At 34.9% G+C, this 13036-nt stretch overlaps 1 protein-coding gene across 1 annotated transcript in view; it reads right to left on the reverse strand.

The window, feature by feature from the left end:
- The window catches only part of zfh2 (Zn finger homeodomain 2), a 570193-nt gene extending 557412 nt beyond the window's left edge, over window positions 1-12781 (reverse strand). Inside the window, exon 1 of the mRNA XM_069845224.1 lies at window positions 12747-12781. The gene's annotated coding sequence lies outside the window, so the exon portion shown is untranslated. The remainder of the gene's footprint in view (window positions 1-12746) is intronic.
- Between the last annotated feature and the right edge of the window lie 255 nt (window positions 12782-13036).

The following is a 13036-nucleotide window of genomic DNA, read 5'->3' on the forward strand; positions in this document are numbered from 1 at the left end:
CCTTGAACTGAAGAACGTAATGCTTATTTATTTTATAATATGATTAGCCTTCCATACAACCGTGTAAAGAGTAATATTATTGATAAATCAAAGTAATTAGGTAACATAAATCATAGAAATAAATACAAATAAAATGATGACTGATGAGGTAACATAAATCCAATAAACACAAATAGAAAAATATAATGCACTTCCTTTTTTTAACATATTTCAATATTAATCAAACACTCTAATGTAGGGTGACCAGATACACGTCGATAAGAAAGAGGACACAAAGCTTCAAAAAGGACATTGTTCGAAAAAAAAAAAGAGGGTAGAAAATATGTACTTAGATTTAGGCTTAGGCCTATATTATACTTTATGCTCGACCATGCCGAAATGTAGTAATTATACACCTGGTAGTAGCCCTTTAATGCACCTCATTAAAGTACACCTATTCATTAAAGTTCATGTGTTCCACCAATCAGAAAACACCATTGCAGCAATATGAAAGCGCAAGTATCGATTAGTCTCGGATAAGCAATCGAAAGACAATTAGCGAAACGTCACGGAGGCTGGAAATCCAATACTGTCGCAGAAGGTTATATTCTGTTACTATAATAATTAGCGTTAATTGTAAATAATATTCAAATAAATTCAATTTGTCATCTCGTTTTTCAATTCTAAATCAATTTCCAGGTTAAATCAATATTAATGTTCATGTTATTCTCTAGATTATATCAAAGTCAATGACATTCGTCCTTCGGAAAAAAATCAATACTTTCGCGTCTGCGCACATCTCACAATTTAGAAGGTCACTTCCGCTCTTCACTTACACAACCATAACATGAATACTTAAAAATAATTTCAAGTTAGAAATATGGTCGAGCATAGAGAGTCGTATGAAACTTGCCTATAATGGTAATTAAGACGCTCGTATGAAAATTATGAAACTCGCTTGCGCTCGTTTCATAAACAAACATACTCGCGTCTTAATTACTACCATTATAGGCTCGTTGCATAATGTACTATTAAATTACGTCAATATATATTTTATTAAAAAGAATTACAGTACAGATTTAAGCTTACATAATATTTAAAAGTATGTTAATATCTCTTTTATTACAAAATAGTTATGATAAAACTTAATAATAATGGTTTTACAGTTAGCTACATATGAAAGTCAAGGAAACTATAATAATTATTAAAGAGAACAGAAAATATCTATTTAGATTTAGCAAAGATAGTTATGATATGATCCGTCGATTCTGCTGCCACCTACAGGCAAAATTACTTGAAAAAGGCGTCAAATCAGATAATTTCAAAACATTAGGAATACAAGTTACGAAAAGGAGAACATTTCTTGATTTTTTTAAAATCCGCCCGGACCCCGGACAAAGGCCTAAAAGGGAGGACATGTCCGGACAAAAGAGGAATAATAATAAGAAGAAGAAGGAGAAGGAGAAAGAGAAGACGAAGACAGCCTTCTTCAAATTTATATGTGGAAATGATTTCACGAATGAATTGGACACATATTTAGCCTATGCTTAATCAACAAGGAATTCGCGTAGCGTGATGTCAGCACGACGGCAGACTTCCATCTGAGACAACATAAGACATGAAAATTGACATCGGAGAAACATTTATGCTTTAGACGAGATTCGAATCCCCGAAAATTGTAATACTTCCGCACAATGTTAAAGCCGAGCGTCCTATCCGTTATGTGCGCCACGGCACGCCGCTGACAGCAGTGAACTGCAAGCTCTCTCTTTATGGTGGCACAGCGAAAAGAATCTATGAATCCTGGGTTTACATTCTGGACGGATTCTGTGAAAATTGTGACGGACAAAGAGGATGTGGAAAGGGCGGGTTTTCTCAAAGTCTGTCTCTCTCTTCCTGATATCATTTCATTATGACTCCGTTATCACCATATCATTATATTGTCGTCTCTGAACTGTCTCTGGAGTTGGAAAGGGACGCTGAACGAAAAGTTATGTAATGCCCTTAATCATATATATGCAGAGTGATTCCTAAGCAATGTAATAATTTTAGGGGGTTATTCTTTGAGATATTTCAAACAAAAAAGTTTAATATAATTTGGCTCGTCATGCTTCCTTTTCGAGATAAAAATTCTTTTATATGAAACATTTCATAGTAGCCTGTTTTGGGAAACCCATTGATTTAATTCCCAATATGCTCAATCAGTTTAAGACAGCAATGTATTATGATAAAAATGATCGAAAGAATTTTGGTTTTGTCCTTTAAATATATAGAAATCAAATTTCTGCACATACCTATAAAAGGAAAAATAACCAATAATATCACAATCATATTTTATTATCATAAGGCACTAATTTTTTTTTTAAACTGACTAAGCATGTTGGGAATTAAATGAATGTCTTTCCCAAAACAGGCTATGAAATATTTCATATTTGTAAAACAATTTTTATCTCGAAAAGGAAGCAAAAACGAGCAAAGTTTTATGAAACCTTTTTGTTTGAAATATCTCAAGGAATAACCTCCTGAAATTAATGACGTTACTTACGGTCCTCTCTGTATAGTCTAACAACTCATATTATTTCTTAACAATTAATTTCATATCTATGACGGCAGTTAAGTGAGACTGCCTTAACCGACAGTTCTTCTTTTTCTTTTCTCTCTATGTAGCTATTCAGCATATATCGCTGGTAAAGTATGAAAACCTTTTAGATAAGTTTCGGGTTGAACATTTTTGAAGTTATACATTTTTGTTTCGTAAGTTCGAATGTTCACTTTTATTCGCCAAAGTCTGTCACTTTTAAATCCTAAACATGAGCACACATTTACCTTAATTAAAGACAGAGATATCTTACACCACATCACAATGAACTAGGGAAGAGTTGGGTAGTATCGGACATCGGGTAATATCGGTCAGTGCGTTTCTTTCATCTTCCACCAAATGGTAGTACCTGAATAACATGGCTATGTTTCTGTATGCGACATCACAGAAACGTAACCGTGCAATTCAGGTACTATAATCTGGTAGTAGATGAAAGAAACTCACTGTCCGATATTACCCGATGTCCGATACTACCCAACTCTCCCCTAACTACTATGATATTACATAAGTTACGACAAACAATTGCAACAAATATTTAAATTCTGTTTATATTTTACAAAATGACCCATTTATTATTGCATATTAACTTTACTTGATATTTTTCTCTTCCCGCTTCAACCTTCTTCTTACTTTTCTTAACTTCCATACAGTCCTCATCTTTCTTCTTTCCTCTGTTCTTTTTTTTTTCTTACTTTTCCTGCTCCGTTTTCTCTTTTCCTTTCCACTTGGTCGCTTCTTTCTCTTTTCAAATAATCCCCCCCCCCCCACTTTTACTGCTACTTATCATCTCCTTCAGTTTTCTTCATCTTCATCATCTTCTTTTTTCTCTCATAATCTTCAATTGCTTATCTTTCTCTCTGCATTCTCCTTTTACCTTAACCCCTTCATTAATCTTTATTCAAACATTTTTCGTATTTACGTATTTCTCGGACGGTAAGACCTGAACCAAACTCGCGCAGCTAGATTCTCTTCCGCCGGTAGCGAGAGAGTGGAGTAAGGGTAGAAGAGAAGATATCATGTGCTGTGAAGGTCAGGCAAGTCGAGATTACGTCATCATAGACGTCTGCGCAACGGTTTATTGGGTTCAGGTCTTACCGTCCGAGTTATACGCCCTTCTCCTAATCTTCTCTTTCTTGTCCTCTCTTTACGTCCCTTCCTTATTCCCTAACCTCTTCTTCTTCATTCCTTTCTCATTTCTTATCTTCGTACTTCTTATAGTATTCCTTTTCTTCTTTTCTGTCTTCTCATATTATTTCTTCTCTTTCCTTTTCCTCCTAATATTTTCCGTTATCTTTCTAATTTCCCTCTTCTTTCTTCTAATAATCCACCTCTCCTTCCTCTTCCTTATTATCTTCCTTTCCTTCACTTATTTCCTTGCTTCTCCTTTTCCTTATTCTAGTCTTCTTTTCATCTCTTCTCATTCTCCAATTATATATATCGCTATTTAATGTCCTTTTTGTATTATCCTTAATTATTTTCGACTTCATAGCTTTCTCATCCTATTCTCCTTCTATTCATTTTCTACACTTTTGTATTTTCCTTCTATAATTTCTTCTCTTCTGTCTTCTTTCTCTACTCTTCTTCATTCTCCTAGTTTACCTCTTTTATTTCTTTCTCCTCTTGCTTAATTCACCTTTTCATCCTTCTCTCCCTTATGACTTTTTCTTCACCATCGTCTTGTTTCTCATCTTCCTCAACCCTCCAATTTATCTTTACTACTTCTTACCTCAAATTCATCTTGTCTTCTCCTTCTTGCTCTATTTTCTAATTAAACATTCATTGCTTTAATTCCATCTCCTTCTTGTTCTTCTCTTATAAGGTATAAGTGTTAACTGTGGTATGTTTCTCGTGTAATCATTTTTTTTCCATAAGTTTTATTGAAACAGAAATATTTCTTTTTTTAGCTGTCATGATTGAAACAGCTCAAATTCTATTTTCTTGACCTAGCTAGGAATTTCTATTTCTGTTATCTGTTACTGTCGAATCTTCGTCGGGCTCAATCATGTAACGTATGTTTATATAAAAAAAAATCCAATGTAAAATCTCTTTGATAGTAACTGAATCTAGATTTCTTGACTCGTCATTTCTTCTTCTACGAGAAAAGACAAGGAATTGAGTAATATCTGATAACGTTTTTAAGCTTATTAACATTATATTTGTTTTAATTAAAGTCTAATATTTAGTTAGCTGATTCAGTTAGTCAAAACGCTCTCAGTCACTGCAGGCAAACTCTACAGGAGAGATCCTAGAGGTTCCGTTGGAATTTCTGCTTCAAAACCGCGACTAGACACACAGCCACTGTGTTGTAAAGGATTGCGGTGCATGATGGGAGTCAATTAGCGAAAAACCGAGGGGGAAAGAAGGACACCTTGCACTACACAGCTAGACACTAAATGAGCAGCTATGTTAAGTCAAAAGGTTAATTTCTCTCATCTTCCCCCTCCCTCATCCCAACTGAAGAGAATGAACATCATCGCTAATTTCATTTGCATAACAAAATTGTGCACTGCTCTGAAGACAGAGAGGAAGAGGGGTTGAGAAAGATGGAGAAAATTAAAAGCATAAAGCGTAAGAGGAGAGAGAAGAAACAGTGCAGACAGACCGGAAGGATAAAGGAAGGAAGACGACGAGCGCTAAGAGGGTGAGCAGGGTGTTAGAAAGTGAGGGAGTGGGGAGGGGGTTCAACACGCCCCGGACCCCCACCCCTGTTATAACCTCTGTGTGTACATTAAAACCTAAAAGGGTTAAAACAACGTTGTAATTATACCAATTAACCCACACCAAAAAAGAAAACGATGACGACAAGCAGGAAGAAAAGCATCAGAGAGGAAAAAGGCGACAAACGAGAGTGGGAGATGAGAACAGAAGGGCTCGGGGTGGGAGGGCAGAGAGATGCGGTAATGAATTTTAAATGGGAAGCAGATTAAAATTTAATTCCACGCGTTGTTTAGGAGCTAGACTGCGGTGCCATGGTCTCTCCCGCGGAAGTGTGCTTTTAACACAGAGTTACATTAAAACGTTGTAGTAATTATAACGTCGCATTAAAGGCTTAGAGGCAAACAACAGGAGAATAAGGGAATTCCCCCAACCAAGTCAGTTACAAAACCAAGGTTCCTCAATTATCATCATTATATTACAATTTCAAAACAAGGAGGGAAACAGCAGTTTGTCGGTTTAATAATTTTAATTTATAATTAAGGCAAACAATTAGCCGCGTAACCGGTTCTATGCTAATGTACACATTAGTTTGTGGTGCGTCTCTTTTATTCTGCAGATGAGGCTTAAGTATTGCTCTGTTTTCTTAAGGCTATTTTGCTGCGAGGCAGACAGCAAACGATGTGATCAAGTGGAAGGTTTCTTGAGCTATTCTAAACCTCGGGTCGGATTCTTTGGACGTGAGTTATTCCACTGAAAAACTGCAACTTATCAACTCACTAATTACTATATACAAACTAATTGATCTCGGCTGCCGAAGCGTTTAAGCTACACAATGAAAAACATATAGAAAATTAAATTACTGATATCTATGATGGAATAGTAGGTGAAGGGTAAGATAAGTTACATGTGTACTTAAGCTACTGATATGGGATCTTCCTGCTTACTCAAAATTTATATGTGCGAGTGAAATAGCAGTGAATAGTTTTGCCAGGTGCACTTTGACAGGCGCAGAACTCCTTTACGTGCCGTAAATCTACGACACTGCATCACAATTTTATTTTCCGGAAGAACCCGTAAAGATTTTATTGCCCTTTAACATTCTGGCAGAGAGGAAGAGAAGGCCTGATGGCCTCATCTCTACAAGGTTAAACAAACATAGGCGTGTAGGCCTACTATACTATACTATATTATACTATACTAACAAATTAATAAAATAACCTATACAGTAAAAAAATTATAATTAAAAAAATTTAATCAACAACATATACAAAAACAATTAATTAATTTAACATTCATCATTCTCAGCCGAGTTTGAACCCGCGGACCTTGGGTCCAATTGCAATCATGGTAATCACAAGACCACAATACTACTACTACTACTACTACTACTACTACTACTACTACTACTACTACTACCACCACCACTAATAAAAAATAATAACTTTATAAACAGATATCACTTTTTTTATGAATGATGTCTTTCATCCACTTAGTACAGTATAGTTGCACTACTATGGAATTTATGTGAATATTCCTTCTTAACTTTTTATTATGTTATTAACATTTAAAACACAGCTGTAATATTAAGAAACTGGTATTAGTACTTTTGTTTTACAGACAATGATAATATCAAACAGAAAGAAGCCATAAAAAATAACGACATAAAATTTCACTTTCCGTGTGAACTTTGTACACCACTGTTTTCTTAATACAACAGGCTGCTTATTCATATACAATATTATACATGATCCTTCTTCCATACTTAGCACTTGCTACCCGTGCACATCAAGGTCAGAAAAATGCACTTACTTTGACATCACTGCCGTATAATATTAAACCATCTGATCTAGAGCAGCAGTAGTAGTAGTAGTAGTAATAATAATAGTAATAGTAATAGTAGTAGTAGTAGTAGTAGTAATAGTAGGCCTAATAGTAATAACAGTAATAGTAGTAGTAACAGTATTACGCAGAATGAATTTAGTTTCAGGAGTCAATATTTGATACCGTTTATTAAAGTTTCTTCTTATGCAGCATTAGTTTCTTTTATAAAGAATCACTGTCACTTAGTACATAACATCAACAGTCAGAAAATTCGTTACAGAAACAAATGAACTTAAAAAAAAAAGAAGAAGAATGTAGCCGAAACAGGTTGGTACATTTATTTCAGTGTAGTATGGATCCGTTTTCAAGACGGCAATAAAAAAGGTAAACGTGTTCGAGCATGTTACTTTAAAATACTGAACGCGGTTGAGTGAGGGTTACTGCCGTATGAGAACAGGGCATCATCCTAAACTCACATATGACTCGTAAATCGCAACCATGTGTACAGCTGATTCCTTACAACCAAGCCACAAGCCCATAAGGTTGACCACACACAACCCATGATATAAAAGTCCGGGTTATGGGGTATTTACTGTTACCCCGCACCCGCAGTCTCTTACTTATCTTATAGCGGGGGTGAGGAGGAGATCTCTAAAACTTCTCTCTATTGAGTTGGAAGAGTATTCGGAAAATGCTAGACGACTTCTGTTGTGTGGGATAGAGATGGCGCAGGAAGAGAGGGAGAAGGCGAAGGGGGCTTTGCTTATGTTAGCAGCAGGCCATGTCTACGATGTCATAAACAGGGACATATAACATCCATCCATCTATCGTTTCTCACGTAAACCATCCTACTAGTAACTTAAAGCACGGGGTAGCGTAAAACATACGACAAACCTGTAGACAAGTACTTGCTGGGGTATTAGCTGCTTCTAGTGCTTTCTTTTTATTTTTTCAAGTTGGGGAAGGTCCGGATAAATCGTAAAGAAATTCCACTTTTTCCAGCTGTGTAACATGAATATCTTGAGCGCGTCTGTCCCTTTTACGTTCAGACTAGCCTAGGCATGTCAGAAATCAGACACTGAAAGTGCAGTGTATATGCACGGAACGCCGGTCTATGCAGATTGCGTCATTCACGCGTTGCTCTTACCAGTTCTTAGCGGGAGGGGTGTACAAGAATCTATTCTGCGCTTCTAGTGTTCAATTAAATTGACATTTGGACATTATAAACATACTTAGCAGAAGGAAAAAACACATTTATTGTCAGTGTCTATATTTGACAATTGTAACACAAGAAACAATAAACTTACTCAGTTACAATTCACAAAGCAGTCGTTTGTAAAGAATCATTTATTTACATGATTTATATACAGTATTTGAAGAAAATATAAATATTGCAGTAATTTCGAAACAACAAAAAACGAATACAGTATTTCATTTTACGTAGTAGCTACTGATTATTTCAAAGTAATACTCTTTCATTGTTCCTCAAGCATTATTGGGACCATTGGTGCACAAATGTTAAGGAAAATATTTTACTCCCGATTACATGCAACAGGATATTGTGAGGCTTTTACACTGGAATCATTTCCTTGCTGTACATTAATATAAATTCACATTATTATTAATAAATCGGATAAATTAAGCTTCAATTTAAATTTATCCATAGTTCATTTGGAAAACGTTGAAAGCAAATATCAGCAAGTTGGGAGCGTTACTGAATTAAGTTAAAAGAGTACTTCACAAGCTGTGAAGCAAGAACATTTTCTTTATATTAGGTTTAAATATTTATTTACGTAAGTATATTAAGATAATATAGTAACGTAAGATGGAAAATTCGCCATTATGTATTATTTTTCCAGAAAAATTTTCCGCCTTACAAATAGTTGTTTTCTTCCTTCCCTTACAACCTCAAGACCCTCACATGTATTCTTCACACATTATTCTCATCTCTTATGAGCTTATCAAATAAAAGTTGTAAGTCGTCTAACCATTGATGGATGTGTTAGTACAGACTCCAAAACAACATCATTGTCATGTTTGTCTTACCGTGAGAGTACTAATTAAGAAATAAGAGCTGGCGAATATCATATTTTGAGAACTTTACTAATCTGATTTAAATTCTCACATCACTATTAGGTCCACATGATATGATGAAAGCTTTTCATTTTAAAATAATTACTGTTGGCTGAGGAAAACATCATAACAATTACGTTTTATGATTCGTGATTTCTCTTCTTCGTTATATCTGTGGACTCCTCACTTTATTTTTCATAACGCATTCACAATCACAGCTCAATGAGCACACCCGTACTGATCTGTGTTACTGAAACCAAAGCTGTTCTGCTACTGCAGGTAATGTACAGCCCTGTCGCGTTCCCCTCCAAGCCGATTCACTCCCTCCAGGTAGGAGAATAGGAACTGCACATAGCACAGAGACAAGTGCACAATGTGCGCGACTGCACGATGTGCTGGGTTTTGATATGCCTGGACTAGCCCTTCGTGTAGGATGATGTGAAATAAACTCTAGAAAGAGGTTATGAAACTGTGGATCAAAATATAACAATCTCTGGGAACTGTTTTTTGTTTCGATTTTAAAACCCAGAAAGTGAAATTGGATTTTCTGGAGTAGGATCCTTCAAAATATTTTCTTTCCTTCCGTAATTATTTGAACTTTTTTTTTACATCCTATGAGGTTGCAAAGGTTAACCTTAACTGACACAACAGCAAGAAATAAAGTTAATAACAAACTCAGTGAATGTTTCAATATGCAATTTGGGGTTAGGCAAGGAGACTCTCTATCGGCTACGCTTTTTAGCATAGTCATAGATTTTATTTTAAAACAAATGGATATGAGGGGAAATATATCTACTAGGCTGAAGCAGTGCATTGCGTACGCAGACGATGTAATGATTACTGCAAGAACGAAGCAAGCCTTAGTAGAAACATTCACAAAACTGGAAAACAATGTGAAGCATTTGGTCTCGTAATAAATGAGAATAAACTATTTGAAATGTGGTAACCAAAATTCTATTACAAAATAACCTGAAAATCAATTATCAATAGCTATATATTAAAACATCTCTGATATGTGACTATCCATAATCTCATACAGCACAAGCTGTAACATAACCTAAATAATATAAACAAGTTAAATGATAGAAAAGATTTAATTAAGGATGATGAAATAAATATGAATCATTTTTAAATGTACAATTATTAAAAGTACAACGTTGGCAAAGAAAGAAACAAATGCTAGGGTGCTGATAAAAACAGTAGGATAAGCAGCCATAATTGCTTGAAACAACGTCGTCCCGTACCGTTTTATTGGTCAAAAGTAGTATAACGTAGTACGAGTGTAATAGTCAAAATAAATCCAGACTTAAGTAACTTTAATATTTTCAGTAAGATAATTTACACACATTTCTTTAAATTGAAATTGCCCATTATTTAATTATTTTCGTACACACATATATTTTTTTTCCTTTTCTTTTTCAACTAGTGTTTTTTTATTTTCACAATTTCTACTTCAAATTTCAATTATTATCACTTAAGTTTGTAGTATTAAATTAAGTAATTCGAACTGCCCCAAGCATGAGCATTAAGCTATTTTGGGTGCAAACTATAGATTTTAAATATGTGCATGTATATGTAATTTGTAATTTCAATAACTGAATTTCAATTTAAACTTTAAATGTCCATTATTTTTGGTCGGATTTGAACCGACAGACCACTGATGTAACGGCAAATATGGAAACTACTAGTCGCCGAGACATATTTTTTCCTATAAATAACATTTTCAATGTTTTATTAGGAATAGTCAGGATGACATCACTATCACAATAAAAGGAAAGAATTGTTGAAATTTGGCATCCATTAAGCTACATTTGTAATACATATTTCTTACTAAGCTAATCCCAAGTACTGATCATTCCGTTGCGAAGTCCTAATGTAATACTTATTTGTATAGTATGAACAAGATATTATCAAACAATACAAGCAGTGAAAAACGAGAAGTCGCAAGCGAAACTCCCACCACAGTTTGCACATCCTCCAGAGAAGCACGAGAAGGTAGCAGCGGAAGAAACGAGTAGACTGCAGAAAAGACGGAGCGGATCCATTTCCTTAATTGATGCCCAGCTAAACAGGGAGCGATTAATCCGAGGAGAAGGGAGCCCATGTAAGAGCTCGCGGGGGGAGGGGGAGGCTGGAGATGGCCAATGTCTTCGCTCTGTCCAGCCAGTCACAGCTCAACTACAATGCTGCACATTTACACTGTTAATTTCAACATTGCTGTTTCCCTTTAGTCTCAGAAGCGGACCAATGCAAGCAGGATAATTATAATTATTCCATTATACACAGATCTATCATAACATCCTGTATTAGATTGTGATATGTGACGTAATGATTATTATATTTATATTAGGTATACCACATTACACATCATATACCTATAATTCTATAGCTATAATTTTCACGCTAGATGATATCGTATAACATTTACATTGTTATATTCATTATAGATAGAGTTTTTTTTTTAGTAAGACGTAAACTTTAATAGAACAAATTATTTTCTATACAATCTTAAAAATTTTGACCCTGGCTTATTACACAAGAAATTAGATTTTTTTGTATCACCTTGACAACGAGTTTGTTTCTTTTTGATTCTCCTGGTCATCGCATTATACGTAAGTAGGTACTTTCCTGTAACTTGGCCTGCAAGATCACCAGACATTAACCCAGCAGATTATTGGTTGTAGGGCTATCTGAACGAAAACCTACGACAATTGATGAGTTGACGGACTCCATCGCACACACTGAGACAGATATTCCAAAACACGAACTCAGAGCCACTGCCTACAGCATTGAACGGAGACTGTTAGGCCTACTTGTACAAGAATAACATGGTCGACGCAAACAACATTTATGATGAAATTATGACAATGGGTGATATTGCAAAAAAAAAATCCCATTCTTTATTGAATAATCCGATATAAGAATTTTTTAAGATTGAGTAGAAAGTAGAGAAAATAATATGAGTAATTACTGAAGTTACCTCTTGCTTTTGAAAACCATGCCTCCTTGGTACAGTGGTCAGCTTGTTTGACTATAAACCACGAGGTTCAGGTTTCGATACCAGAGAACATTTTAAAGTTTCGACTCCGGACTATACGCCAGAAATTTTCTTTCATTATGTTAATCATTTCTTCGATCCAAATTCCCTTATTTAACACTAAATTGTAATTGTTTAAATCTTAGAATTAGGCTACATGTAACTAAACGCATCTCAATTTACTCTTATTATTATTATTATTATTATTATTATTATTATTATTACTACTACTATTACTATTTTATTACATTGTTTTCTGTAATTATGTTATTTATATTTACTATGTATTTTTATGCTGGTTGAGTGGAAGAGAAGACCTTATGGCCTTAACTCTGTCAGTAGTCTACCAATAAAAATAAATCAAATAAATAAGTGAACAAAAAATTCAAATTGTGGGAAAGGTTATCACAGTAACAATCTTTATCGATAAAATTAATTTTTAACAGTCTTCGAGAGCTAGTTTTTAATTATGAACAGAACGTCGACTGCAGCACAAAGAAAACGCGAGTGTTCTGCGACAGTTCCTGTGCCACGCGCCAAATAATGACGTCACGCCAATATAGTCTATGAACAACTAACCTTATCTCCGTACGCCCTGGGACAGAATACGGTCCCTAATGATGACCATTACTGCATACCTGTGAACACAATATTTACTAAAATAAGTTGGTTTAATTAACATGATACTGTTTGGATATAATTGATTTGCTACAAAAGAAAAGTTAAATTTCCTTAACAAATTATTAAAAAATCATAGTTTGAAAACTGCGCCAAGTGCGAACCATATTGAGTTAAATTTCCTAAACAATTTATTAAAACAATCATAGAGCTTGAAAAATGCGCCAAATGCGAACCATATTGAGTTAAAT

The sequence above is a fragment of the Periplaneta americana genome, chromosome 14, assembly GCF_040183065.1.
Source record: "Periplaneta americana isolate PAMFEO1 chromosome 14, P.americana_PAMFEO1_priV1, whole genome shotgun sequence".
In the NCBI taxonomy this organism is placed as follows: domain Eukaryota; kingdom Metazoa; phylum Arthropoda; class Insecta; order Blattodea; family Blattidae; genus Periplaneta; species Periplaneta americana.